Source organism: Amia ocellicauda, unplaced genomic scaffold (genome assembly GCF_036373705.1).
Source record: "Amia ocellicauda isolate fAmiCal2 unplaced genomic scaffold, fAmiCal2.hap1 HAP1_SCAFFOLD_26, whole genome shotgun sequence".
Taxonomy (NCBI): domain Eukaryota; kingdom Metazoa; phylum Chordata; class Actinopteri; order Amiiformes; family Amiidae; genus Amia; species Amia ocellicauda.
In genome coordinates this window covers 1,794,566-1,816,922 of record NW_027102823.1, presented here as the reverse complement: position 1 = coordinate 1,816,922, position 22,357 = coordinate 1,794,566, and the positions used below count along the sequence as shown (strand labels likewise).

Below are 22,357 nucleotides of genomic sequence, written 5' to 3'. Positions count from 1 at the left end.
AGCTCTAATCGTATTGATGAGTTCATGCAGCATTTGTAATTGAATTTCAAAAAGAAATCCTTGCTGTCTGGCCTGTGTGTATGAGATGTACTCTGTCAATCTTTGGCTAACAACTGAAACATTGGTAGAACAGAAATGGCAACATAAAAAAGAAAAGTACATTTTAAAAGAGCACATTAAATAGGATGAATATACAGTTTTTTACAATCACTTTGTCACTAATTTCAGAACCTTGATGTCATTTTTCAAAACTCTAGACACAAAACTCAAAACGGTCATCACTTGTAACACAGGCTGTCCAATGTTCAAAACATTGCATTGTGCATTCATATCTTTAAAGAAACCTTGCACTTGCAGACTTGTTGGTTCAAATAATTCATTTATCATGAAATACCATAGTAACATTTATTTAGATCACCCACACAGAAGATACCGATAGTTTCACTGTGTAGTTGTTCGTACAATCATTAAATATTGTAGTACAAAATATGTGATACATGTTTCATTATGGTACTACACATAAATACATCACTGTAAAAGGACTAGTAGAGAGAATACTACAGACACAGTGGAATCATTGAACAAAATCTGAAATGTATTGATGCAATACAATCAAATCACACCATAGGTTTCTTTGAATCCATGCAACAATAATTAGCTACAAAAAAGAACAAAACTACAGTAAAATGTCAACTGCAGTGTTCCTCACCTGGCTTAGTGTAAAACAAAGGATTGATTACTGTACTTCTGAATTTCCATCAGCCCTGTGTTCAGGTTCAGGTTCTCACAACCATTTTTCACAAGAGGCATCTTGAAACTGAACATACCTGAACATACTCAGTCATCAGCTGCTTCACTCTGTCTGCATTTCTTTCAAAAGGCACACTATACTCTGTGCTACACATTGGTATGCAGTATACAGTCATTTGACAATTGAGAGTAGCCTAATGTTTAGTGCATGCTGAAGACTTGCCGCTTCTCAGTACGGAAATTTCTGATGATTGAGGCCACAGTTGATCCTGAGTTGATTCTGAGGTTTGATTGAATCATTGTAGCTGCCTCAGTCATGGTCATGCCATGATTTACAACATGCTCTACAACTATTTCTCGGATTTCACTGGACACTATTTGCTGTTGCTGCCGCTGTCTGGTCCGTGGCCTTGTCCTCTACCACGTTCCCCCAACACCTCTCAAATGAGGCCCATGGCTGCCTCTCTGGTGAGGCCTAAGCCCTCCTCTATGACGAGGCCCACGACCACCTCTCAGAAGGGGTGCATGTCCCCTTCCATTCCTTTGACCACCACGTCTTCCTCCTCCCACTGCTTGACCTCTATTGTGACCTGGATGACCTGCCGGCTCCATGTTATCACTGTGTTGCTGGGGTGGATAGCACTCATTTCACTCGATACTCGTACCACAATGTGAAATCAATCATCAATAACCAGTTGGCAGTATTGGAAAAGCAATTACAAGGGCCTGCATACATACAGTAATGTCAAATCTGATGTGGAAGAACAATCATCTTCAACCAGGTTGGAGCGTTAGTTGCAATGCCTTTAATACACGCAGCGTGGAGAGGAACAGTGACTCAAGTAGATCCCAAAGTCGCTCTGCCTTCATTTTAACAGTCAGAGCTTTTATACACAAAAATCAAAGAGCTGGTTATAATCAGAAAGTCATTACTATGTTATCTTAAAAGTTAGCTAAGCAGAATTTATATCATTATAGGACAGAGTTCATAGATCAACACATGGATTAGGGAGCAGGCACTTCAATCATACTGTTTGACATTGTCTCCAAGATTCTCATCGTAAATAACAAACAGAAATCAAACTACCTTCTGGCCTGACCTTCTAGCTTGACCTTATCTTTCTTAAGTATACAAGAGAGAAAAACAGGTATTAGAGAAAGAATTTCTAACTTTCCTTCCACACTGCAAACATGGTGTGGAAAAGTGCTACATGATGATGAATGATGATGAAATATTACATCCATAGATAATGTAGTCCAACTGGTTCATGCTCCTCGTTTATTGATGTCAATGGATCTCATTATCCTGAAACTTTCATGATCGAAACATGGAATATTGTTTGTCAGTTTCCATAAAATTATGCATTAAGAGTAATGCAACAGTCACTTATCATTTTGAGCAGCTGTATCAATTGATAGTTAGATCTTTGTAATGAAATGAATAGACAGTGATCTCAGATGTAATGTGTGAATTGCATTTTGAAATGGTAATACTTTGATGTTAAGTTGTGTCATTTTAGTTCAATGAACAAATGATCTGAGGTTGATGTGTATTGTATCCAAGCAATTGTAAAAAAGTGTTAGAGTTTTGAAAAATGTGCATTTTGATCATCGGGTGTGAGTTTAGTGTCTAGAGTTTTGAAAAATGACATCAAGGTTCTGAAATGAGTGCCAAAGTGATTGTAAAAAAGTGTAATATCAGGGGACAGTGGCTATTAGTGATCTGGCCTTCCGTGGCCTCTGTATTAATGTAACAGGTCACATTGTATGTGTACACTGATACTTGATAGTATAATATAGTACAAGTAAAAAACATACATAGGTATCATAGAAGTATTTTGCAGAAATGATTATGGATAGTTATCAAAATGGAGAGGAAATGCTAAATCCAGTCTCCCCAGGCTGAGCTTCTATTGCTGCACCTGCTAAGTGGCTGCTGGCCCCACTATATGGATAGAGCCACACCAAGTACAAGAGTCTCCCCATTGCTATTTATATCTCCCTATCCAGTCTTCTATAGGTGTCAGGGTGGGGTGCCTATTCCCCTGCATGCTTTGAAACCTATAGCACCTGGGACGCACACTTGGGATCCGGTTCCTCTGCCCCTCACATACACATGAGGAATACCAGGTGCTCAATACGTCATACTGTCTCTTTCATCTCATGTGTAAACTATGGACAAATACATGACTAAACGTGTTTAGTTGCTTTTCCCAGAATGCTTTGCGCCACGATATGCAAATAACGGGGACTATGATTGGCTCCCTGACATTACCCACACTGCGACTGATGCTACCCATTTCACTACCCAACAAAGACCCATAATATGCGTGTGTCTGTCTGTCTGTCTGTCAAAGTATGTGTGTGTGTTTCTGTGTGTGTCTGTGTCTGTCTGTCTGTGTGTGAAAGTGTGTGTGTGTCTGTCTGTCTGTCTGTCATGTAACTTGCACATCTGTGAGGGCACCACTAATGCAGAAAGAGATGTACACATATTGTTTATTTTCCATATATATGTATGTATGTATGTATGCATGTCCAATTGCTTTGACAATACAAATGAATTGAATTGAGAGGGAGAGAGAGAGAGTAAGAGAGAGAGAGAGAGAGACAGACAGACAGACAGACAGAGAGACACACACACACACACACACACACACAGAAAGCCAGCCAGCCAGCTCAGCGATGACATGACGAGCCTCTCTCAGCTTACTGCTATGACATCACAGAGCACGTACATTCCGTTTAACAAATCGTTAAACAAAAAAGGTTATAAACACATTGACTACAACACCGGTTAGTAAGACGAAGGTGAGTCTCTCGTTAGTATTATTAGTCAGACATTAAATAACTACGCAGGTTAGTATTTATGTCAGGTAACTTCTCGTTATATATATATCAGTCTCATTTACGTTTAGGTGCCGAGAAAGATCCTATTTGTTACCACAATTTCCCTTAACTGATTATTATTCAATGATTAAGGATAGGCAGGGCCACCAATAATCTAATGTCTATTAACTTGTGTCAATTTCAGACTAAACAGTTAAACAGGAATGAGAAGATATTTCTCGGCGTTGACAGATTTTATTTCTAAAATTATCAACAAAACAGTTTAATGCAACTCACATTTATATTTAAGAAAACTAAATGATATTACACATTCTAGAGTTATGAATCACAGATTAACATTTCTAATTGATTTCTCAAATGTCATGAATCACAAACTCCAAACTGTTAAACTTATGTGAACTTCGTCGCAGAGAGGCCTCTCTGGCTTCGGGCTCAGATAACAGCACACGGCACGAGGTCCGTGTGGTTTGGAACAAAGGCAGTCCGGTTCGGCTTTGTCCAAGAACTTCCACTCAGTCGATGCACCTGGAAGTTGGGGTTTCGGGAATGTAGAGTCGTTTCCAAACAGATTTTCCATTGGTTTGAAGGCTCCAAGGTTGTGCACAAAATCTTCTTTGTAAGCATGGTTCCACCGTAGTTACTTGAAGACGAAGTCTTTGAGGAAAGCAGGGCCCTGTTTGTTCCAAGGGTCAAGTTTCTTAAGACTCAAATAGCTATTTAAGTGACTGACACTTTCGTATTCAGTCGACTTAGTCAATTGTCCAGCTGTAAAACTCCACTGATCAGGTGGGTCTGTGAAGTTATTTATTTAATAAAGTCCTTTAAAATAATTCTTCGCTCAATCTCCTTCTCATAGTTTAACTCTTCTGTTGCCGGCAAAGACTTGGTTGGTTTCTGATTCCGGTTCTGGCAACAGAGCTACAGGTTGAGCTGTGGCAGCGAGTTTCTGGTTCAGGTGAGAGAGAGAGAGAGAGAAAGACTGTCCGCTGTTCCTTATAGTCTGTCAGATCAGTAGGTGATTGGTCCCTGAGTTCTTGAGATTGGATTTCGGTTTCAGCCCCCAGTGTCCTATTGGAGGGAGGCTTTATTTATGACTGATGTCAATCCATGCCATCTTTTGGAAATGCCGGTTGGCCTGGGTTCGTAGCTCTATGTCGGGATTTCGGCTCTCATCCACTTCAAAGAGTTTTTATCACCTACAGGCCCCTTTCTCCAGACATCTCATAGCAGAATTCCAAACTATTTGGCCTCTTCTCGGTGCCATCCTCCCCAAAACTGTCACTTTGATGCAAACCAGTTCCAAGCTGATGAGCTAAGGAAATCTGATAACTTTGGGGGGGGAGAGGTCTTCTTTAGATCAGTGCTTCAGCTCAGAGCCCAAATGCTCTTATCCAAATACACCCAACATAACGCTACATATGTATGTATGTATGTATATATGTGTAGAAGGAAAATTAGAAATTATTTTCTTACACCTGTTTTTCTCTCTTGTATACTTAAGAAAGATACGGTCAAGCTAGAAGGTCAGCCCAGAAGATAGTTTGATTTCTGTTTGTTATTTACGATGAGAACCTTGGAGACATTGTCAAACGGTATGACCTACGTGCCTGTTCCCTAAAACCATGTGTTGACCTATGAACTCTGTTCTATAATGATATATGTTCTGCTTAGTTAGCCTTTAAGATAACATAGTAATGACTTTCTAGCATGTATGGATGTATGTATGTATGTATATATATATATATATATATATATATATATATATATATGTATGTATGTCCAATTGCTTTGACAATACAAATGAATTGAATTGAGAGGAAGAGAGAGAGAGAGAGAGAGAGAGAAAGAGAGAGAGAGAGACAGACAGACAGACAGACAGCTCAGCGATGACATCACGAGCCTCTCTCAGCTGACTGCTATGACATCACAGAGCACGTACATTCCGTTGCTTGTCGTCTGTCAACCACTCAGTCACTGCTAGCCAGACTGTCCCTAAGACAAAGTGTACAATACTTCAATTATATCTCCTCCAGACAGATAAAGAGTATTAAGAGCTACGATGAAGATACCCAGGAGACGTAAAAAGCTTGCATCACCTGGTATTTCCTGGAGGTCACCCATCCAAGTACTAACCAGGCCCTGGCCCGTTTAGTTTCCAAGGTCTGACGAGACCGGGCACGTTCAGGACGGTGTGGCCGCAAGCCGAGATGCCTGGCTGCATGATGTCTCTTAAAGGCTGGCGGGTATTGACGGAATTTCCAGCAAAAAATAAAAAATAAAAAAATAAAAAAATGGAGGGAAAAATAACAGTGCAGGAAAGGGTGTTGAAAGTAGCCGGGAACGTGTACAATTCTTCAATTATATCTCCTCCAGACAGAAAGAGAGTATTAAGAGCTACGATGAAGTTACCCAGGAGACGTAAAAAGCTTGCAGCACCTGGTATTTCTAGGAGATCTCCCATCCAAGTACTGACCAGGCCATGCCCCGTTTAGCTTCCGAGATCTGACGAGACGGGGTGCGTCCAGGACGGTGTAGCCGCAAGCCGAGAGGCCTGGCTGCATGATGTCTCTTAAAGGCTGACGGGTGTTGACGGAACTTCCAGCAAATAAAAAAAGAAAAATGGAGGGAAAAATATCAGTTCAGCAAAGGGTGTTGAAAGTAGCCGGGTACGTGTACATTTCTTCAATTATATCTCCTCCAGACAGAAAGAGAGTATTAAGATCTACGATGATGTTACCCAGGAGACGTATAAAGCTTGCAGCACCTGGTATTTCCAGGAGGTCACCCATCCAAGTACTGACCAGGCCCTGCCCTGTATAGCTTCCGAGATCTGATGAGATCGGTCGCGTTCAGGACGGCGTGGCCGCAAGCCGAGACGCCTGGCAGCATGATGTCTCTTAAAGGCGGGCGGGTTTTGACGGACCTTCCAGCAAAAAAAAAAAGAAAAATGAAAAATGGAGGGAAAAATATCAGTGCAGCAAAGGGTGTTGAAAGTTGCCGGGTACGTGTACATTTCTTCAATTGTATCTTCTCCTGACAGAAAGAGAGTATTAAGAGCTACAATGAAGTTACTCAGGAGACTAAAAAGCTTGCAGCACCAGGTATTTCCAGAAGGTCTCCCATCCAAGTACTGACCAGGTCTTGCCCCGTTTAGCTTCCGAGATCTGATGAGATCGGGCGCGTTCAGGACGGTGTGGCCGCAAACCTAGAGGCCTGGATGTATGAAGTCTCTTAAAGGCTGGCGGGTATTGACGGAAGTTCCAGCAAAAAAAAAAGAAATAAGAAAAATGGAGGGAAAAATATCAGTGCAGCAAAGGGTGTTAAATGTAGCTGGGTACGTGTACAATACTTCAATTATATCTCCTCCAGACAGAAAGCGAGTATGAAGAGCTACGATGAAGTTACCCAAGTGATGTAAAAAGCTTGCAGCACCTGGTATCTCCAGGAGGTCTCCCATCTAAGTACTGACCAGGCCCTGCCCCGTTTAGCTTCCGAGATCTGACGAGATCGTGCGCATTCAGGATGGTGTGGCCACAAGCCGAGATGCCTGGCTGCATGATGTCTCTTAAAGGCTGGAGGATATTGACAGAACTTCCAGCAAAATAAAGAAGAAAAAAGAAAAATGGAGGGAAAAATATCAGTGCAGCAAAGGGAGTTGAAAGTAGCCGGGTACGTGTACAATTCTTCAATTATATCTCCTCCAGACAGAAAGAGAGTATTAAGAGCTATGATGAAGTTACCCAGGAGACGTAAGAAGCTTGCAGCACCTGGTATTTCCAGGAGGTCTCCCATCCAAGTACAGAATAGACACTGCCCCGTTTAGCTTCCGAGATCTGATGAGATTGGGCGCGTTCAGGATGGTGTGGCCGCAAACCAAGAGGCCTGGCTGCATGATGTCTCTTAAAGGCTGGCGGGTATTGACGGAACTGCCAGCAAAAAAAAAAAAGAAAAATAGAGGGAAATATACCAGTGCAGCAAAGGGTGTTGAAAGTAGCCGGGTACGTGTACAATTCTTCAATTATATCTCCTGGAGACAGAAAGAGAGTATTAAGAGCTACGATGAAGTTACCCAGGAGACGTAAAAAGTTTGCAGCACCTGGTATTTCTAGGAGGTCTCCCATCCAAGTACTGACCAGGCCCTGCCCCGTTTAGCTTCCGAGATCTGACGAGTTCGGGCGCATTCAGGACGGTGTGGCCGCAAGCCGAGAGGCCTGGCTACATGATGTCTCTTAATGGCTGGCGGGTATTGACGGAACTTCCAGCAAAAAAAAAAAAAAAAAAAAAAGAAAAAGAAAAATGGAGGGAAAAATATCAGTGCAGTAATGGGTTTTGAAAGTAGCCGGGTACGTGTACAATACTTCAATTATATCTCCTCCAGACAGATAGAGAGTATTAAGAGCTACGATAAAGTTACCCAGGAGAAGTAAAAGCTTGCAGCACCAGGTATTTCCAGGAGGTCTCACATTCATGTACTGACCAGGTCCTGCCCCGTTTAGCTTCCGAGATCTGACGAGATCGGGCGCGTTCAGGATGGTGTGGCCGCAAGCCGAGATGCCTGGCTGCATGATGTCTCTTAAAGGCTGGCGGGTATTGACGGAACTGCCAGCAAAAAAAAAAAAGAAAAATAGAGGGAAATATACCAGTGCAGCACAGGGTGTTGAAAGTAGCCGGGTACGTGTACAATTCTTCAATTATATCTCCTGGAGAAAGAAAGAGAGTATTAAGAGCTACGATGAAGTTACCCAGGAGACGTAAAAAGCTTGCAGCACCTGGTATTTCCAGGAGGTCACACATCCAAGTACTGACCAGGCCCTGCCCCGTTTAGCTTCCGAAATCTGATATGATCGGGCGCGTTCAGGACGGTGTGACTACAAGCCAAGAGGCCTGGCTGCATGATGTCTCTTAAAGGCTGGCGGATATTGACGGAACTTCCAGCAAAAAAATAAAATAAAAAGAAAAATGGAGGGAAAAATATCAGTGCAGCAAAGGCTGTTGAAAGTAGCCTAGTACGTGTACAATTCTTCAATTATATCTCCTCCAGACAGAAAGAGAGTATTAAGAGCTACGATGAAGTTACCCAGGAGACGTAAAAAGCTTGCAGCACCTGGTATTTCTAGGAGGTCTCCCATCCAAGTACTGACCAGGCCCTGCCCCGTTTAGCTTCCGAGATCTGACGAGATCGGTCGCATTCAGGACGGTGTGGCCGCAAGCCGAGAGGCCTGGCTACATGATGTCTCTTAATGGCTGGCGGGTATTGACGGAACTTCCAGCAAAAAAAAAAAAAAAAAAAAAAGAAAAAGAAAAATGGAGGGAAAAATATCAGTGCAGTAATGGGTTTTGAAAGTAGCCGGGTACGTGTACAATACTTCAATTATATCTCCTCCAGACAGATAGAGAGTATTAAGAGCTACGATAAAGTTACCCAGGAGAAGTAAAAGCTTGCAGCACCAGGTATTTCCAGGAGGTCTCACATTCATGTACTGACCAGGTCCTGCCCCGTTTAGCTTCCGAGATCTGACGAGATCGGGCGCGTTCAGGATGGTGTGGCCGCAAGCCGAGATGCCTGGCTGCATGATGTCTCTTAAAGGCTGGCGGGTATTGACGGAACTGCCAGCAAAAAAAAAAAAGAAAAATAGAGGGAAATATACCAGTGCAGCACAGGGTGTTGAAAGTAGCCGGGTACGTGTACAATTCTTCAATTATATCTCCTGGAGAAAGAAAGAGAGTATTAAGAGCTACGATGAAGTTACCCAGGAGACGTAAAAAGCTTGCAGCACCTGGTATTTCCAGGAGGTCACACATCCAAGTACTGACCAGGCCCTGCCCCGTTTAGCTTCCGAAATCTGATATGATCGGGCGCGTTCAGGACGGTGTGACTACAAGCCAAGAGGCCTGGCTGCATGATGTCTCTTAAAGGCTGGCGGATATTGACGGAACTTCCAGCAAAAAAATAAAATAAAAAGAAAAATGGAGGGAAAAATATCAGTGCAGCAAAGGCTGTTGAAAGTAGCCTAGTACGTGTACAATTCTTCAATTATATCTCCTCCAGACAGAAAGAGAGTATTAAGAGCTACGATGAAGTTACCCAGGAGACGTAAAAAGCTTGCAGCACCTGGTATTTCTAGGAGGTCTCCCATCCAAGTACTGACCAGGCCCTGCCCCGTTTAGCTTCCGAGATCTGACGAGATCGGGCGCATTCAGGACGGTGTGGCCGCAAGCCGAGAGGCCTGGCTACATGATGTCTCTTAATGGCTGGCGGGTATTGACGGAACTTCCAGCAAAAAAAAAAAAAAAAAAAAAAGAAAAAGAAAAATGGAGGGAAAAATATCAGTGCAGTAATGGGTTTTGAAAGTAGCCGGGTACGTGTACAATACTTCAATTATATCTCCTCCAGACAGATAGAGAGTATTAAGAGCTACGATAAAGTTACCCAGGAGAAGTAAAAGCTTGCAGCACCAGGTATTTCCAGGAGGTCTCACATTCATGTACTGACCAGGTCCTGCCCCGTTTAGCTTCCGAGATCTGACGAGATCGGGCGCGTTCAGGATGGTGTGGCCGCAAGCCGAGATGCCTGGCTGCATGATGTCTCTTAAAGGCTGGCGGGTATTGACGGAACTGCCAGCAAAAAAAAAAAAGAAAAATAGAGGGAAATATACCAGTGCAGCACAGGGTGTTGAAAGTAGCCGGGTACGTGTACAATTCTTCAATTATATCTCCTGGAGAAAGAAAGAGAGTATTAAGAGCTACGATGAAGTTACCCAGGAGACGTAAAAAGCTTGCAGCACCTGGTATTTCCAGGAGGTCACACATCCAAGTACTGACCAGGCCCTGCCCCGTTTAGCTTCCGAAATCTGATATGATCGGGCGCGTTCAGGACGGTGTGACTACAAGCCAAGAGGCCTGGCTGCATGATGTCTCTTAAAGGCTGGCGGATATTGACGGAACTTCCAGCAAAAAAATAAAATAAAAAGAAAAATGGAGGGAAAAATATCAGTGCAGCAAAGGCTGTTGAAAGTAGCCTAGTACGTGTACAATTCTTCAATTATATCTCCTCCAGACAGAAAGAGAGTATTAAGAGCTACGATGAAGTTACCCAGGAGACGTAAAAAGCTTGCAGCACCTGGTATTTCTAGGAGGTCTCCCATCCAAGTACTGACCAGGCCCTGCCCCGTTTAGCTTCCGAGATCTGACGAGATCGGGCGCATTCAGGACGGTGTGGCCGCAAGCCGAGAAGCCTGGCTACATGATGTCTCTTAATGGCTGGCGGGTATTGACGGAACTTCCAGCAAAAAAAAAAAAAAAAAAAAAAGAAAAAGAAAAATGGAGGGAAAAATATCAGTCCAGTAATGGGTTTTGAAAGTAGCCGGGTACGTGTACAATACTTCAATTATATCTCCTCCAGACAGATAGAGAGTATTAAGAGCTACGATAAAGTTACCCAGGAGACGTAAAAGCTTGCAGCACCAGGTATTTCCAGGAGGTCTCACATTCATGTACTGACCAGGTCCTGCCCCGTTTAGCTTCCGAGATCTGACGAGATCAGGCGCGTTCAGGATGGTGTGGCCGCAAGCCGAGATGCCTGGCTGCATGATGTCTCTTAAAGGCTGGCGGGTATTGACGGAACTGCCAGCAAAAAAAAAAAAGAAAAATAGAGGGAAATATACCAGTGCAGCACAGGGTGTTGAAAGTAGCCGGGTACGTGTACAATTCTTCAATTATATCTCCTGGAGAAAGAAAGAGAGTATTAAGAGCTACGATGAAGTTACCCAGGAGAAGTAAAAAGCTTGCAGCACCTGGTATTTCCAGGAGGTCACACATCCAAGTACTGACCAGGCCCTGCCCCGTTTAGCTTCCGAAATCTGATATGATCGGGCGCGTTCAGGACGGTGTGACTACAAGCCAAGAGGCCTGGCTGCATGATGTCTCTTAAAGGCTGGCGGATATTGACGGAACTTCCAGCAAAAAAATAAAATAAAAAGAAAAATGGAGGGAAAAATATCAGTGCAGCAAAGGGTGTTGAAAGTAGCCTAGTACGTGTACAATTCTTCAATTATATCTCCTGGAGACAGAAAGAGAGTATTAAGAGCTACGATGAAGTTACCCAGGAGACGTAAAAGGCTTGCAGCACCTGGTATTTCTAGGAGGTCTCCCATCCAATTACTGACCAGGCCCTGCCCCGTTTAGCTTCCGAGATCTGACGAGATCGGGCGCAATCAGGACGGTGTGGCCGCAAGCCGAGAGGCCTGGCTGCATGATGTCTCTTAAAGGTTGGCGGGTATTGACGGAACTTCCGGAAAAAAAAAAAAAAAAAAAGAAAAATGGATGGAAAAATATCAGTGCAGCAAAGGGTGTTGACAGTAGCTGGGTACGTGTACAATACTTCAAATATATCTCCTCCAGACAGATAGAGAGTATTAAGAGCTACGATAAAGTTACCCAGGAGACGTAAAAGCTTGCAGCACCAGGTATTTCCAGGAGGTCTCACATTCATGTACCGACCAGGTCCTTCCCCGTTTAGCTTCCAAGATCTGACGAGATCGGGCGAGTTCAGGATGGTGTGGCCGCAAGCCGAAAGGCCTGGCTGCATGATGTCTCTTAAAGGTTGGCGGGTATTGACGGAACTTCCAGCAAAAAAAAATAAAAAAAAAATAGAAAAATGGAGGGAAAAATATCAGTGCAGGAAAGGGTGTTGAAAGTAGCCGGGTACGTGTACAATTCTTCAATTATATCTCCTGCAGACTGAAAGAGAGTATTAAGAGCTACGATAAAGTTACCCAGGAGACGTAAAAGCTTGCAGCACCTGGTATTTCCAGGAGGTCTCACATTCAAGTACTGACCAGGTCCTGCCCCGTTTAGCTTCCGAGATCTGACGATATCATGCGCATTCAGGACGGTGTGGCCAAAAGCCGAGAGGCCCGGCTGCATGATGTCTTTTTAAGGCTGGCGGGTATTGACGGAACTTCCAGCAAAAAAAAAAAGAAAAAAGAAAAATGGAGGGAAAAATATCAGTGCAGCAAAGGCTGTTGAAAGTAGCCGGGTACGTGTACAATACTTCAATTATATCTCCTCCAGACAGATAGAGAGTATTAAGAGCTACGATGAAGTTCCCCAGGAGACGTAAAAAGCATGCAGCACCTGGTATTTCCAGGAGGTCTCCCATCCAAGTACTGACCAGGCCCTGCCCCGATTGGCTTCCGAGATCTGACGAGATCGGGCGTGTTCAGGACGGTGTGGCCGCAAGCCAAGAGGCCGGGCTGCATGATGTCTCTTAAAGGCTAGCGGGTATTGACGGAACTTCCAGCAAAAAATAAAAAATAAATAAATAGAAAAATGGAGGGAAAAATATCAGTGCAGGACAGGGTGTTGAAAGTAGCCGGGTACATGTACAATTCTTCAATTATATCTCCTCCAGACTGAATGAGAGTATTAAGAGCTACTCTGAAGTTACCCAGGAGATGTAAAAAGCTTTCAGCACCTGGTATTTCCAGGAGGTCACCCATCCAATTACTGACCAGGCCCTGCCTAGTTTCTCTTCCGAGATCTGACGAGATCTTGCGTCTTCAGGACGGTGTGGCCTCAAGCCAAGAGGCCTGGCTGCATGATGTGTCTTAAAGGCTGGAGGGTATTGATGGAACTTCCAGCAAAAAACAAAAGAAAAAAGAAAAATGGAGGGAAAAATATCAGTGCAGCAAATGGTGTTGACAGTAGCTGGGTACGTGTACAATTCTTCAATTATATCTCCTCCAGACAGATAGAGAGTATTAAGAGCTACGATAAAGTTACCCAGGAGACGTGAAAGCTTGCAGCACCAGGTATTTCCAGGAGGTCTCACATTCATGTACTGACCAGGTCCTGCCCCGTTTAGCTTCCAAGATCTGACGAGATCGGGCGAGTTCAGGATGGTGTGGCCGCAAGCCGAAAGTCCTGGCTGCATGATGTCTCTTAAAGGTTGGCGGGTATTGACGGAACTTCCAGCAAAAAAAAAAAAAAAAAATGGATGGAAAAATATCAGTGCAGCAAAGGGTGTTGACAGTAGCTGGGTACGTGTACAATACTTCAATTAAATCTCCTCCAGACAGATAGAGAGTATTAAGAGCTACGATAAAGTTACCCAGGAGACGTAAAAGCTTGCAGCACGAGGTATTTCCAGGAGGTCTCACATTCATGTACTGACCAGGTCCTGCCCCGTTTAGCTTCCGAGATCTGACGAGATCGGGCGCGTTCAGGATGGTGTGGCTGCAAGCCGAGATGCCTGGCTGCATGATGTCTCTTAAAGGCTGGCGGGTATTGACGGAACTGCCAGCCAAAAAAAAAAAGAAAAATAGACGGAAAAATACCAGTGCAGCAAAGGGTGTTGAAAGTAGCCGGGTACGTGTACAATTCTTCAATTATATATTCTCCAGACAGAAAGAGAGTATTAAGAGCTACGATGAAGTTCCCCAGGAGACGTAAAAAGCTGGCAGCACCTGGTATTTCCAGAAGGTCTCCCATCCAAGTACTGACCAGGCCCTGCCCCATTTAGTTTCCGAGATTTTCCGAGATCGGGCGGGTTCAGGACTGTGTGTCCGCAAACCGAGAGGCCTGGTTGCATGATGTCTCTTAAAGGCTGGCGGGTATTGACGGAACGTCCAGCAAAAAAAAAAAAAAAAAAAAAAAAAAAAAAAAATGGACGGAAAAATATCAGTGCAGCAAAGGATGTTGACAGTAGCTGGGTACGTGTACAATACTTCAATTATATCTCCTCCAGACAGATAGAGAGTATTAAGAGCTACGATAAAGTTACCCAGGAGACGTAAAAGCTTGCAGCACCAGGTATTTCCAGGAGGTCTCACATTCATGTACTGACCAGGTCCTGCCCCGTTTAGCTTCCGAGATCTGACGAGATCGGGCACGTTCAGGATGGTGTGGCCGCAAGCCGAGATGCCTGGCTGCATGATGTCTCTTAAAGGCTGGCGGGTATTGACGGAACTGCCAGCAAAAAAAAAAAAGAAAAATTGAGGGAAATATACCAGTGCAGCAAAGGGTGTTGAAAGTAGCCTAGTACGTGTACAATTCTTCAATTATATCTCCTGGAGACAGAAAGAGAGTATTAAGAGCTACGATGAAGTTACCCAGGAGACGTAAAAGGCTTGCAGCACCTGGTATTTCTAGGAGGTCTCCCATCCAAGTACTGACCAGGCCCTGCCCCGTTTAGCTTCCGAGATCTGACGAGATCGGGCGCATTCAGGACGGTGTGGCCGCAAGCCGAGAGGCCTGGCTGCATTATGTCTCTTAAAGGTTGGCGGGTATTGACGGAACTTCCAGCAGAAAAAAAAAAAAAAAAGAAAAATGGATGGAAAAATATCAGTGCAGCAAAGGATGTTGACAGTAGCTGGGTACGTGTACAATACTTCAATTATATCTCCTCCAGACAGATAGAGAGTATTAAGAGCTACGATAAAGTTACCCAGGAGAAGTAAAAGCTTGCAGCACCAGGTATTTCCAGGAGGTCTCACATTCATGTACTGACCAGGTCCTGCCCCGTTTAGCTTCCGAGATCTGACGAGATCGGGCGCGTTCAGGATGGTTTTGCCGCAAGCCGAGATGCCTGGCTGCATGATGTCTCTTAAAGGCTGGCGGGTATTGTCGGAACTGCCAGCAAAAAAAAAAAAAAGAAAAATACAGGGAAATATACCAGTGCAGCAAAGGGTGTTGAAAGTAGCCTAGTACGTGTACAATTCTTCAATTATATCTCCTGGAGACAGAAAGAGAGTATTAAGAGCTACGATGAAGTTACCCAGGAGACGTAAAAGGCTTGCAGCACCTGGTATTTCTAGGAGGTCTCCCATCCAAGTACTGACCAGGCCCTGCCCCGTTTAGCTTCCGAGATCTGACGAGATCGGGCGCATTCAGGACGGTGTGGCCGCAAGCCGAGAGGCCTGGCTGCATTATGTCTCTTAAAGGTTGGCGGGTATTGACGGAACTTCCAGCAAAAAAAAAAAAAAAAAAGAAAAATGGATGGAAAAATATCAGTGCAGCAAAGGGTGTTGACAGTAGCTGGGTACGTGTACAATACTTCAATTATATCTCCTCCAGACAGATAGAGAGTATTAAGAGCTACGATAAAGTTACCCAGGAGACGTAAAAAGCTTGCAGCACCTGGAATTTCTAGGAGGTCTCCCATCCAAGTACTGACCAGGCCCTGCCCCGTTTAGCTTCCGAGATCTGACGAGATCGGGAGCGTTGAGGATGGTGTGGCCGCAAGCCAAGATGCCTGGCTGCATGATGTCTCTTAAAGGTTGGCGGGTATTGACGGAACTGCCAGCAAAAAAAAAAAGAAAAATAGAGGGAAAAATACCAGTGCAGCAAAGGGTGTTGAAAGTAGCCGGGTACGTGTACAATTCTTCAATTATATCTTCTCCAGACAGAAAGAGAGTATTAAGAGCTACGATGAAGTTACCCAGGAGACGTAAAAAGCTGGCAGCACCTGGTATTTCCAGGAGGTCTCACATTTAAGTACTGACCAGGCCCTGCACCGTTTAGCTTCCGAGATCTGACGAGATCGGGCGCGTTCAGGACGGTGTGGCCGCAAGCCGAAAGCCCTGGCTGCATGATGTCTCTTAAAGGCTGGCGGGTATTGACGGAACTGCCAGCAAAAAAAAAAAAAAAAAAAAAAAAAAAAAAGAAAAATGGATGGAAAAATATCAGTGCAGCAAAGGATGTTGACAGTAGCTGGGTACGTGTACAATACTTCAATTATATCTCCTCCAGACAGATAGAGAGTATTAAGAGCTACGATAAAGTTACCCAGGAGACGTAAAAGCTTGCAGCACCAGGTATTTCCAGGAGGTCTCACATTCATGTACTGACCAGGTCCTGCCCCGTTTAGCTTCCGAGATCTGACGAGATCGGGCACGTTCAGGATGGTGTGGCCGCAAGCCGAGATGCCTGGCTGCATGATGTCTCTTAAAGGCTGGCGGGTATTGACGGAACTGCCAGCAAAAAAAAAAAAGAAAAATAGAGGGAAATATACCAGTGCAGCAAAGGGTGTTGAAAGTAGCCTAGTACGTGTACAATTCTTCAATTATATCTCCTGGAGACAGAAAGAGAGTATTAAGAGCTACGATGAAGTTACCCAGGAGACGTAAAAGCTTGCAGCACCAGGTATTTCCAGGAGGTCTCACATTCATGTACTGACCAGGTCCTGCCCCGTTTAGCTTCCGAGATCTGACGAGATCGGGCACGTTCAGGATGGTGTGGCCGCAAGCCGAGATGCCTGGCTGCATGATGTCTCTTAAAGGTTGGCGGGTATTGACAGAACTTCAAGCAAAAAAAAAAAAAAAAAAAAAAAAAAAATGGATGGAAAAATATCAGTGCAGCAAAGGGTGTTGACAGTAGCTGGGTACGTGTACAATACTTCAATTATATCTCCTCCAGACAGATAGAGAGTATTAAGAGCTACGATAAAGTTACCCAGGAGACGTAAAAGCTTGCAGCACCAGGTATTTCCAGGAGGTCTCACATTCATGTACTGACCAGGTCCTGCCCCGTTTAGCTTCCGAGATCTGACGAGATCGGGCACGTTCAGGATGGTGTGGCCGCAAGCCGAGATGCCTGGCTGCATGATGTCTCTTAAAGGCTGGCGGGTATTGACGGAACTGCCAGTAAAAAAAAAAAAGAAAAATAGAGGGAAATATACCAGTGCAGCAAAGGGTGTTGAAAGTAGCCTAGTACGTGTACAATTCTTCAATTATATCTCCTGGAGACAGAAAGAGAGTATTAAGAGCTACGATGAAGTTACCCAGGAGACGTAAAAGGCTTGCAGCACCTGGTATTTCTAGGAGGTCTCCCATCCAAGTACTGACCAGGCCCTGCCCCGTTTAGCTTCCGAGATCTGACGAGATCGGGCGCATTCAGGACGGTGTGGCCGCAAGCCCAGAGGCCTGGCTGCATTATGTCTCTTAAAGGTTGGCGGGTATTGACGGAACTTCCAGCAGAAAAAAAAAAAAAAAAAGAAAAATGGATGGAAAAATATCAGTGCAGCAAAGGGTGTTGACAGTAGCTGGGTACGTGTACAATACTTCAATTATATCTCCATCCAGACAGATAGAGAGTATTAAGAGCTACGATAAAGTTACCCAGGAGACGTAAAAGCTTGCAGCACCAGGTATTTCCAGGAGGTCTCACATTCATGTACCGACCAGGTCCTGCCCCGTTTAGCTTCCAAGATCTGACGAGATCGGGCGAGTTCAGGATGGTGTGGCCGCAAGCCGAGACGCCTGGCTGCATGATGTCTCTTAAAGGTTGGCGGGTATTGACAGAACTTCAAGCAAAAAAAAAAAAAAAAAAAAAAAAAAAAATGGATGGAAAAATATCAGTGCAGCAAAGGGTGTTGACAGTAGCTGGGTACGTGTACAATACTTAAATTATATCTCCTCCGGACAGATAGAGAGTATTAAGAGCTACGATGAAGTTCCCCAGGAGACGTAAAAAGCTGGCAGCACCTGGTATTTCCAGGAGGTCTCACATTTAAGTACTGACCAGGTCCTGCCCCGTTTAGCTTCCGAGATCTGACAAGATCGGGCGCGTTCAGGACGGTGTGGCCGCAAGCCGAGATGTCTGGCTGCATGATGTCTCTTAAAGGCTGGCGGGTATTGACGGAACTGCCAGCAAAAAAAAAAAAGAAAAATAGAGGGAAATATACCAGTGCAGCAAAGGGTGTTGAAAGTAGCCGGGTACGTGTACAATTCTTCAATTATATCTCCTGGAGACAGAAAGAGAGTATTAAGAGCTACGATGAAGTTACCCAGGAGACGTAAAAAGCTTGCAGCACCTGGTATTTCTAGGAGGTCTCCCATCCAAGTACTGACCAGGCCCTGCACCGTTTAGCTTCCGAGATCTGACGAGATCGGGCGCATTCAGGACGGTGTGTCCACAAGCCGAAAGCCCTGGCTGCATGATGTCTCTTAAAGGTTGGCGGGTATTGACGGAACTTCCAGCAAAAAAATAAAAGAAAAAAAGAAAAAAGAAAAATGGATGGAAAAATATCAGTGCAGCAAATGGTGTTGACAGTAGCTGGGTACGTGTACAATACTTCAATTATATCTCCTCCAGACAGATAGAGAGTATTAAGAGTTACGATGAAGTTACCCAGGAGACGTAAAAAGCTTGCAGCACCTGGTATTTCTAGGAGGTCTCCCATCCAAGTACTGACCAGGCCCTGCACCGTTTAGCTTCCGAGATCTGACGAGATCGGGCGCGTTCAGGACGGTGTGGCCGCAAGCCGAAAGCCCTGGCTGCATGATGTCTCTTAAAGGCTGGCGGGTATTGACGGAACTGCCAGCAAAAAAAAAAAAAAAAAAAAAAAAAAAAAGAAAAATGGATGGAAAAATATCAGTGCAGCAAAGGATGTTGACAGTAGCTGGGTACGTGTACAATACTTCAATTATATCTCCTCCAGACAAATAGAGAGTATTAAGAGCTACGATAAAGTTACCCAGGAGACGTAAAAGCTTGCAGCACCAGGTATTTCCAGGAGGTCTCACATTCATGTACCGACCAGGTCCTGCCCCGTTTAGCTTCCGAGATCTGACGAGATCGGGCGAGTTCAGGATGGTGTGGCCGCAAGCCGAGACGCCTGGCTGCATGATGTCTCTTAAAGGCTGGCGGGTATTGACGGAACTGCCAGGAAAAAAAAAAAAGAAAAATAGAGGGAAATATACCAGTGCAGCAAAGGGTGTTGAAAGTAGCCTAGTACGTGTACAATTCTTCAATTATATCTCCTGGAGACAGAAAGAGAGTATTAAGAGCTACGATGAAGTTACCCAGGAGACGTAAAAGGCTTGCAGCACCTGGTATTTCTAGGAGGTCTCCCATCCAAGTACTGACCAGGCCCTGCCCCGTTTAGCTTCCGAGATCTGACGAGATCGGGCGCATTCAGGACGGTGTGGCCGCAAGCCGAGAGGCCTGGCTGCATTATGTCTCTTAAAGGTTGGCGGGTATTGACGGAACTTCCAGCAGAAAAAAAAAAAAAAAAGAAAAATGGATGGAAAAATATCAGTGCAGCAAAGGATGTTGACAGTAGCTGGGTACGTGTACAATACTTCAATTATATCTCCTCCAGACAGATAGAGAGTATTAAGAGCTACGATAAAGTTACCCAGGAGACGTAAAAAGCTTGCAGCACCTGGTATTTCTAGGAGGTCTCCCATCCAAGTACTGACCAGGCCCTGCACCGTTTAGCTTCCGAGATCTGACGAGATCGGGCGCATTCAGGACGGTGTGTCCACAAGCCGAAAGCCCTGGCTGCATGATGTCTCTTAAAGGTTGGCGGGTATTGACGGAACTTCCAGCAAAAAAATAAAAGAAAAAAAGAAAAAAGAAAAATGGATGGAAAAATATCAGTGCAGCAAATGGTGTTGACAGTAGCTGGGTACGTGTACAACACTTCAATTATATCTCCTCCAGACAGATAGAGAGTATTAAGAGTTACGATGAAGTTACCCAGGAGACGTAAAAAGCTTGCAGCACCTGGTATTTCTAGGAGGTCTCCCATCCAAGTACTGACCAGGCCCTGCACCGTTTAGCTTCCGAGATCTGACGAGATCGGGCGCGTTCAGGACGGTGTGGCCGCAAGCCGAAAGCCCTGGCTGCATGATGTCTCTTAAAGGCTGGCGGGTATTGACGGAACTGCCAGCAAAAAAAAAAAAAAAAAAAAAAAAAAAAAAGAAAAATGGATGGAAAAATATCAGTGCAGCAAAGGATGTTGACAGTAGCTGGGTACGTGTACAATACTTCAATTATATCTCCTCCAGACAAATAGAGAGTATTAAGAGCTACGATAAAGTTACCCAGGAGACGTAAAAGCTTGCAGCACCAGGTATTTCCAGGAGGTCTCACATTCATGTACCGACCAGGTCCTGCCCCGTTTAGCTTCCGAGATCTGACGAGATCGGGCGAGTTAAGGATGGTGTGGTCGCAAGCCGAGACGCCTGGCTGCATGATGTCTCTTAAAGGCTGGCGGGTATTGACGGAACTGCCAGGAAAAAAAAAAAAGAAAAATAGAGGGAAATATACCAGTGCAGCAAAGGGTGTTGAAAGTAGCCTAGTACGTGTACAATTCTTCAATTATATCTCCTGGAGACAGAAAGAGAGTATTAAGAGCTACGATGAAGTTACCCAGGAGACGTAAAAGGCTTGCAGCACCTGGTATTTCTAGGAGGTCTCCCATCCAAGTACTGACCAGGCCCTGCCCCGTTTAGCTTCCGAGATCTGACGAGATCGGGCGCATTCAGGACGGTGTGGCCGCAAGCCGAGAGGCCTGGCTGCATTATGTCTCTTAAAGGTTGGCGGGTATTGACGGAACTTCCAGCAGAAAAAAAAAAAAAAAAGAAAAATGGATGGAAAAATATCAGTGCAGCAAAGGATGTTGACAGTAGCTGGGTACGTGTACAATACTTCAATTATATCTCCTCCAGACAGATAGAGAGTATTAAGAGCTACGATAAAGTTACCCAGGAGACGTAAAAGGCTTGCAGCACCTGGTATTTCCAGGAGGTCTCACATTCATGTACTGACCAGGTCCTGCCCCGTTTAGCTTCCGAGATCTGACGAGATCGGGCACGTTCAGGATGGTGTGGCCGCAAGCCAAGATGCCTGGCTGCATGATGTCTCTTAAAGGTTGGCGGGTATTGACGGAACTTCCAGCAGAAAAAAAAAAAAAAAAAGAAAAATGGATGGAAAAATATCAGTGCAGCAAAGGGTGTTGACAGTAGCTGGGTACGTGTACAATACTTCAATTATATCTCCATCCAGACAGATAGAGAGTATTAAGAGCTACGATAAAGTTACCCAGGAGACGTAAAAGCTTGCAGCACCAGGTATTTCCAGGAGGTCTCACATTCATGTACCGACCAGGTCCTGCCCCGTTTAGCTTCCAAGATCTGACGAGATCGGGCGAGTTCAGGATGGTGTGGCCGCAAGCCGAGACGCCTGGCTGCATGATGTCTCTTAAAGGTTGGCGGGTATTGACAGAACTTCAAGCAAAAAAAAAAAAAAAAAAAAAAAAAAAAATGGATGGAAAAATATCAGTGCAGCAAAGGGTGTTGACAGTAGCTGGGTACGTGTACAATACTTAAATTATATCTCCTCCGGACAGATAGAGAGTATTAAGAGCTACGATGAAGTTACCCAGGAGACGTAAAAAGCTTGCAGCACCTGGTATTTCTAGGAGGTCTCCCATCCAAGTACTGACCAGGCCCTGCCCCGTTTAGCTTCCGAGATCTGACGAGATCGGGCGCGTTCAGGATGGTGTGGCCGCAAGCCAAGATGCCTGGCTGCATGATGTCTCTTAAAGGCTGGCGGGTATTGACGGAACTGCCAGCAAAAAAAAAAAAGAAAAATAGAGGGAAAAATACCAGTGCAGCAAAGGGTGTTGAAAGTAGCCGGGTACGTGTACAATTCTTCAATTATATCTTCTCCAGACAGAAAGAGAGTATTAAGAGCTACGATGAAGTTCCCCAGGAGACGTAAAAAGCTGGCAGCACCTGGTATTTCCAGGAGGTCTCACATTTAAGTACTGACCAGGTCCTGCCCCGTTTAGCTTCCGAGATCTGACAAGATCGGGCGCGTTCAGGACGGTGTGGCCGCAAGCCGAGATGTCTGGCTGCATGATGTCTCTTAAAGGCTGGCGGGTATTGACGGAACTGCCAGCAAAAAAAAAAAAGGAAAATAGAGGGAAATATACCAGTGCAGCAAAGGGTGTTGAAAGTAGCCGGGTACG

General features: G+C 44.7%; 17 non-coding genes and 32 pseudogenes across 17 annotated transcripts; all 49 read right to left on the bottom strand.

Annotated features, from left to right (window-relative positions):
* Positions 1-5,681: 5,681 nt before the first annotated feature.
* On the bottom strand, positions 5,682-5,800 carry LOC136727293 (uncharacterized; annotated as a pseudogene).
* A 221-nt stretch (positions 5,801-6,021) lies between these two features.
* LOC136726595 (uncharacterized) lies at positions 6,022-6,140 on the bottom strand (annotated as a pseudogene).
* Positions 6,141-6,349: 209 nt separating this feature from the next.
* Positions 6,350-6,468, bottom strand: LOC136727021 (5S ribosomal RNA). Its single transcript, XR_010808388.1, has one exon. It is a non-coding gene; the product is annotated as a 5S ribosomal RNA (ribosomal RNA).
* Positions 6,469-6,683: 215 nt separating this feature from the next.
* LOC136727015 (5S ribosomal RNA) lies at positions 6,684-6,802 on the bottom strand. The gene has a single exon (XR_010808383.1). It is a non-coding gene; the product is annotated as a 5S ribosomal RNA (ribosomal RNA).
* Positions 6,803-7,017: 215 nt separating this feature from the next.
* On the bottom strand, positions 7,018-7,136 carry LOC136727112 (uncharacterized; annotated as a pseudogene).
* A 216-nt stretch (positions 7,137-7,352) lies between these two features.
* On the bottom strand, positions 7,353-7,471 carry LOC136726682 (uncharacterized; annotated as a pseudogene).
* Positions 7,472-7,681: 210 nt separating this feature from the next.
* Positions 7,682-7,800, bottom strand: LOC136727017 (5S ribosomal RNA). The gene has a single exon (XR_010808385.1). It is a non-coding gene; the product is annotated as a 5S ribosomal RNA (ribosomal RNA).
* Positions 7,801-8,025: 225 nt separating this feature from the next.
* Positions 8,026-8,144, bottom strand: LOC136727222 (uncharacterized; annotated as a pseudogene).
* A 210-nt stretch (positions 8,145-8,354) lies between these two features.
* LOC136727316 (uncharacterized) lies at positions 8,355-8,473 on the bottom strand (annotated as a pseudogene).
* A 216-nt stretch (positions 8,474-8,689) lies between these two features.
* On the bottom strand, positions 8,690-8,808 carry LOC136726949 (5S ribosomal RNA). Its single transcript, XR_010808323.1, has one exon. It is a non-coding gene; the product is annotated as a 5S ribosomal RNA (ribosomal RNA).
* Positions 8,809-9,033: 225 nt separating this feature from the next.
* On the bottom strand, positions 9,034-9,152 carry LOC136727220 (uncharacterized; annotated as a pseudogene).
* Positions 9,153-9,362: 210 nt separating this feature from the next.
* LOC136727315 (uncharacterized) lies at positions 9,363-9,481 on the bottom strand (annotated as a pseudogene).
* A 216-nt stretch (positions 9,482-9,697) lies between these two features.
* Positions 9,698-9,816, bottom strand: LOC136727208 (5S ribosomal RNA). The gene has a single exon (XR_010808412.1). It is a non-coding gene; the product is annotated as a 5S ribosomal RNA (ribosomal RNA).
* Positions 9,817-10,041: 225 nt separating this feature from the next.
* LOC136727219 (uncharacterized) lies at positions 10,042-10,160 on the bottom strand (annotated as a pseudogene).
* Positions 10,161-10,370: 210 nt separating this feature from the next.
* On the bottom strand, positions 10,371-10,489 carry LOC136727314 (uncharacterized; annotated as a pseudogene).
* A 216-nt stretch (positions 10,490-10,705) lies between these two features.
* On the bottom strand, positions 10,706-10,824 carry LOC136727196 (5S ribosomal RNA). The gene has a single exon (XR_010808411.1). It is a non-coding gene; the product is annotated as a 5S ribosomal RNA (ribosomal RNA).
* A 225-nt stretch (positions 10,825-11,049) lies between these two features.
* LOC136727358 (uncharacterized) lies at positions 11,050-11,168 on the bottom strand (annotated as a pseudogene).
* Positions 11,169-11,378: 210 nt separating this feature from the next.
* LOC136727313 (uncharacterized) lies at positions 11,379-11,497 on the bottom strand (annotated as a pseudogene).
* Positions 11,498-11,713: 216 nt separating this feature from the next.
* On the bottom strand, positions 11,714-11,832 carry LOC136726909 (5S ribosomal RNA). Its single transcript, XR_010808286.1, has one exon. It is a non-coding gene; the product is annotated as a 5S ribosomal RNA (ribosomal RNA).
* Positions 11,833-12,047: 215 nt separating this feature from the next.
* On the bottom strand, positions 12,048-12,166 carry LOC136726700 (uncharacterized; annotated as a pseudogene).
* A 219-nt stretch (positions 12,167-12,385) lies between these two features.
* On the bottom strand, positions 12,386-12,504 carry LOC136726843 (uncharacterized; annotated as a pseudogene).
* Positions 12,505-12,720: 216 nt separating this feature from the next.
* Positions 12,721-12,839, bottom strand: LOC136726987 (5S ribosomal RNA). Its single transcript, XR_010808357.1, has one exon. It is a non-coding gene; the product is annotated as a 5S ribosomal RNA (ribosomal RNA).
* A 221-nt stretch (positions 12,840-13,060) lies between these two features.
* LOC136726849 (uncharacterized) lies at positions 13,061-13,179 on the bottom strand (annotated as a pseudogene).
* A 215-nt stretch (positions 13,180-13,394) lies between these two features.
* LOC136726567 (uncharacterized) lies at positions 13,395-13,513 on the bottom strand (annotated as a pseudogene).
* A 209-nt stretch (positions 13,514-13,722) lies between these two features.
* LOC136726558 (uncharacterized) lies at positions 13,723-13,841 on the bottom strand (annotated as a pseudogene).
* Positions 13,842-14,394: 553 nt separating this feature from the next.
* On the bottom strand, positions 14,395-14,513 carry LOC136727334 (uncharacterized; annotated as a pseudogene).
* Positions 14,514-14,723: 210 nt separating this feature from the next.
* On the bottom strand, positions 14,724-14,842 carry LOC136726976 (5S ribosomal RNA). The gene has a single exon (XR_010808347.1). It is a non-coding gene; the product is annotated as a 5S ribosomal RNA (ribosomal RNA).
* Positions 14,843-15,057: 215 nt separating this feature from the next.
* LOC136727349 (uncharacterized) lies at positions 15,058-15,176 on the bottom strand (annotated as a pseudogene).
* A 212-nt stretch (positions 15,177-15,388) lies between these two features.
* Positions 15,389-15,507, bottom strand: LOC136726962 (5S ribosomal RNA). The gene has a single exon (XR_010808335.1). It is a non-coding gene; the product is annotated as a 5S ribosomal RNA (ribosomal RNA).
* Positions 15,508-15,723: 216 nt separating this feature from the next.
* LOC136726957 (5S ribosomal RNA) lies at positions 15,724-15,842 on the bottom strand. The gene has a single exon (XR_010808330.1). It is a non-coding gene; the product is annotated as a 5S ribosomal RNA (ribosomal RNA).
* Positions 15,843-16,051: 209 nt separating this feature from the next.
* Positions 16,052-16,170, bottom strand: LOC136727373 (uncharacterized; annotated as a pseudogene).
* A 227-nt stretch (positions 16,171-16,397) lies between these two features.
* Positions 16,398-16,516, bottom strand: LOC136727333 (uncharacterized; annotated as a pseudogene).
* Positions 16,517-16,725: 209 nt separating this feature from the next.
* LOC136727332 (uncharacterized) lies at positions 16,726-16,844 on the bottom strand (annotated as a pseudogene).
* Positions 16,845-17,063: 219 nt separating this feature from the next.
* On the bottom strand, positions 17,064-17,182 carry LOC136727330 (uncharacterized; annotated as a pseudogene).
* Positions 17,183-17,392: 210 nt separating this feature from the next.
* On the bottom strand, positions 17,393-17,511 carry LOC136726950 (5S ribosomal RNA). Its single transcript, XR_010808324.1, has one exon. It is a non-coding gene; the product is annotated as a 5S ribosomal RNA (ribosomal RNA).
* A 217-nt stretch (positions 17,512-17,728) lies between these two features.
* On the bottom strand, positions 17,729-17,847 carry LOC136726652 (uncharacterized; annotated as a pseudogene).
* A 221-nt stretch (positions 17,848-18,068) lies between these two features.
* Positions 18,069-18,187, bottom strand: LOC136726513 (uncharacterized; annotated as a pseudogene).
* Positions 18,188-18,397: 210 nt separating this feature from the next.
* On the bottom strand, positions 18,398-18,516 carry LOC136727174 (uncharacterized; annotated as a pseudogene).
* A 225-nt stretch (positions 18,517-18,741) lies between these two features.
* Positions 18,742-18,860, bottom strand: LOC136726964 (5S ribosomal RNA). Its single transcript, XR_010808336.1, has one exon. It is a non-coding gene; the product is annotated as a 5S ribosomal RNA (ribosomal RNA).
* A 226-nt stretch (positions 18,861-19,086) lies between these two features.
* LOC136726542 (uncharacterized) lies at positions 19,087-19,205 on the bottom strand (annotated as a pseudogene).
* A 210-nt stretch (positions 19,206-19,415) lies between these two features.
* LOC136726938 (5S ribosomal RNA) lies at positions 19,416-19,534 on the bottom strand. The gene has a single exon (XR_010808313.1). It is a non-coding gene; the product is annotated as a 5S ribosomal RNA (ribosomal RNA).
* Positions 19,535-19,750: 216 nt separating this feature from the next.
* Positions 19,751-19,869, bottom strand: LOC136727171 (uncharacterized; annotated as a pseudogene).
* A 225-nt stretch (positions 19,870-20,094) lies between these two features.
* On the bottom strand, positions 20,095-20,213 carry LOC136726961 (5S ribosomal RNA). The gene has a single exon (XR_010808334.1). It is a non-coding gene; the product is annotated as a 5S ribosomal RNA (ribosomal RNA).
* Positions 20,214-20,440: 227 nt separating this feature from the next.
* Positions 20,441-20,559, bottom strand: LOC136726728 (uncharacterized; annotated as a pseudogene).
* A 210-nt stretch (positions 20,560-20,769) lies between these two features.
* LOC136726926 (5S ribosomal RNA) lies at positions 20,770-20,888 on the bottom strand. Its single transcript, XR_010808302.1, has one exon. It is a non-coding gene; the product is annotated as a 5S ribosomal RNA (ribosomal RNA).
* A 216-nt stretch (positions 20,889-21,104) lies between these two features.
* LOC136727286 (uncharacterized) lies at positions 21,105-21,223 on the bottom strand (annotated as a pseudogene).
* A 217-nt stretch (positions 21,224-21,440) lies between these two features.
* Positions 21,441-21,559, bottom strand: LOC136726651 (uncharacterized; annotated as a pseudogene).
* Positions 21,560-21,780: 221 nt separating this feature from the next.
* LOC136727368 (5S ribosomal RNA) lies at positions 21,781-21,899 on the bottom strand. Its single transcript, XR_010808428.1, has one exon. It is a non-coding gene; the product is annotated as a 5S ribosomal RNA (ribosomal RNA).
* A 210-nt stretch (positions 21,900-22,109) lies between these two features.
* LOC136726511 (uncharacterized) lies at positions 22,110-22,228 on the bottom strand (annotated as a pseudogene).
* Positions 22,229-22,357: the final 129 nt, after the last annotated feature.